Below are 2,942 nucleotides of genomic sequence, written 5' to 3'. Positions count from 1 at the left end.
TGGGAGGTCACCTGAGGTGATGAGGTTGTGGATGGTTTGGGAGATGATGGTTTGGTGCTCAGGGGTGGGGTCATGATCAAGGGGGCGGTAGGAGGAGGTGTCGGAGAGTTGGCGTCTGGCCTCGGCGATGTAGAGGTCAGTGCGCCTCCCTTGTCCGTGGGTTTTATGGTGAAGTTGGGATTGGAGCGGAGAGCTGCACGTTCTGCAGGGGAGAGGTTGGAGTGGGTGAGAGGGGCGGAGAGGTTGAGGCGATTGATGTCTCGACGGCAGTTGGAGATGAAGAGGTCGAGCGAGGGTAGGAGGCCTTGGGGTGGTGTCCAGGAGGAGGGGGTGTGTTGGAAGCGGGAGAAGGGGTCAGTAGAGGGAGGGTTAGGTTCACGGTTAAAGAAGTAAGCGTGGAGGCGGAGGCGGCGGAAAAACTGCTCTATGTCCAAGCGTGAGCGGTATTCGTTGATCTGTAGGTGGAGGGGGACAAAGGTGAGCCCTTTACTGAGGACTGACCATTCGTCCTCAGTAAGGGGTAGGTCTGGGGGGATGGTGAAGACTCGGCAGGGCTGGGTGCTGCTGTCTCCTCTGGAGCTGCTGGCTGTGGGCGGAGTTGCGTCGGCGTGCATAGAGTTCATTCGTCAAACACGGAAACGATAGGAAAATGATACACATCTTTTGCCATACACAGACTCCCGGAAATGTTGGTCACAGATAATAGGCCATTGTTCACCAGCAGGGAGTTTGCATATTTATTAAAGTCAAATGGTATTCAACATACAAGAACAGCTCCATACCATCCATCATCCAACTGTCTGGCAGAAAGAGCAGTCCAAACCTTGAACGCAGGCTTGAAGAAACAGCCTGTAGCTTCACTCAGTACCAAACTGTCCTGGTTCCTATTTGATTATAGGACCACCCTTCATAACGACAGGGATAGCTCCAGCAGAGTTGCTAATGGGGAGAAGACTCCGCACCAGGTTATATCTGACCTTTCTGGACCTTTTGGGGTGGGTGGGGTGTGAAATGGCATCAGGAATGCCAGTGCTGGACACAAGACTCCACTGAGCCAGAGTGACAGTTTACTTCAGGGGATGAAGTTTGTTGTAGAAACCATGGAAATGGCCCTGCATGGGTAAGAGGCATGGTCAATGCAAGGTCAGGTCCAGTGGTATATAGAGTTCGGTTAGTTGCAATGGCCCTGAACAAGCACGTGGACGATAGGAAAGCTGCAAACTTGCAAACAGCGCAAGAACAAAACGTGCCCGGCTCCTGAACAGCCTTTCTGATTGTTCCAGAACCCAAGGGTTCTCCCTTTCTGTCAGGTGTCAAAGATCCCTTGGAACCTGAGATGGAGACAGTGGATGTCACTGCCTCAACACCTTTCCTGCCTGATGAAGAGAATGAATTTCTTCTGTGCCACTCCAGGCACAAGAGGTGAGCTACTGTGCATTACACGCCACCTGTATCAGAGGCAGAATTGGAGGAACCTGACCCAGTGCTGAAATGCCCTAGGAGGTGGTATTTAAAAAAAAGAACCAGTCTATGTCCTCTGAGTCAGAGGACAAGGAATGGAGTGATTGTAACAGGTCAGCCAGGTAGACCTCAGAATATAATTTTCCTGAATGGACCTGATTAACAGCCCCAATCAGGGAGCCTTGGCCAACAGATAAGAACAGGAGTGTCAGACATCCTGTTTACTCTGAGAGCCGACTCGGAGGGAGCTGGATCAGTGTCATTGACTCTCCACATGTAAATAAAGGGTGACTTAGTGACAGGATACTGGCCTCTGTGAAGTTAGTTCAGTTACTAGCTGCTTTGTCTACAGTTAGACAAACTGCAAAGATGAGAAACAGGAGCATTCTAGTTCTTTTAATCTCTGCATCTGTAGTATTTCACTGTTGAATTAAATTTCTTCTTAAGGATTTTTAGAACAGACGGTCCTTTCAGAAGACATTAAAAAGTAATAGCAAAACATTCTGGATACTGGAAATCTGAGATAACACAGGAAACACTCAGCAGTTCTGGCAGAATCTGCAAAAATCAAACAGGGTTAATGTTTGAGGTCTGTGTTCTTTCATGAGAAGACTTATTAAAAGCTGTTAGTTGAATATGAAATCATGTAGGATGTGAAAATGTAAACAATCTGAAATGTAAATGCAAGCTTTTATTAAAAAGCTGTTCCAATTCAGCTTTACAGGTTCCAGTTTCTTCTCACTTGAAATTTGATGACAGATACACCACATTAAATCATCACTTAAAATTTGTTGCTAACCTTGCATTCAATAAGGTAAGCAAAGTTGGTTGAATTGAAACAGATATACAGGAAACCTAAATGCTTTCTCAGATTTGTGATAGTTTCTAAAATGAATGAAGCAACAGCAGTTTACTCCATTAACTCTTCACAGCAACAGTGCTTTCTTTACCTTGTACTGGAGTTTAGACATTCTTTAATAAAAAAAATCACTTCACCTTGGACTGTATATTTCATTAAGCTGGTGTATACTTATTTCCACAGCTAGAGAGGCTGCAGCGAAGGAGTGTAATTATGCTAATGATTTAATAGCAACTTGATTTCAGAAAATAGCATGCTCAAATAAATCTTCACAGGATTTTGTTCTCACATGAATTGTTTGTTCAAGACATAGCAGAAAATTCCAGAAAACATTGAATTCTGAATGCAGCACTGAATGAGCAGAAAGCTCCTCCAATTAAGTAACAGGAAATCTAAAACCAACGTTTTTGATCACTATTCCAAATTTCATTCCCCACTTACCAGTTCCAACATTCTCCATTGACAACAGTCAAGTATAAGTGAGCTAATCTGTTTGTAATTTATTGCCATATTTGATTCTTTTGTACACTGCTGTAATCAAATGAAATTTACATTGGTTTTCTGTGACCATTTAATTTTATGAACTTATTCAATGTAATTTACTGTCTGATGTATTTGTGTT

This window comes from Rhincodon typus, chromosome 1, assembly GCF_021869965.1.
Source record: "Rhincodon typus isolate 14 chromosome 1, sRhiTyp1.1, whole genome shotgun sequence".
NCBI classification, from domain to species: domain Eukaryota; kingdom Metazoa; phylum Chordata; class Chondrichthyes; order Orectolobiformes; family Rhincodontidae; genus Rhincodon; species Rhincodon typus.
The sequence above is the reverse complement of the archived record's forward strand: the minus strand, read 5'-3'. Positions refer to the sequence as shown.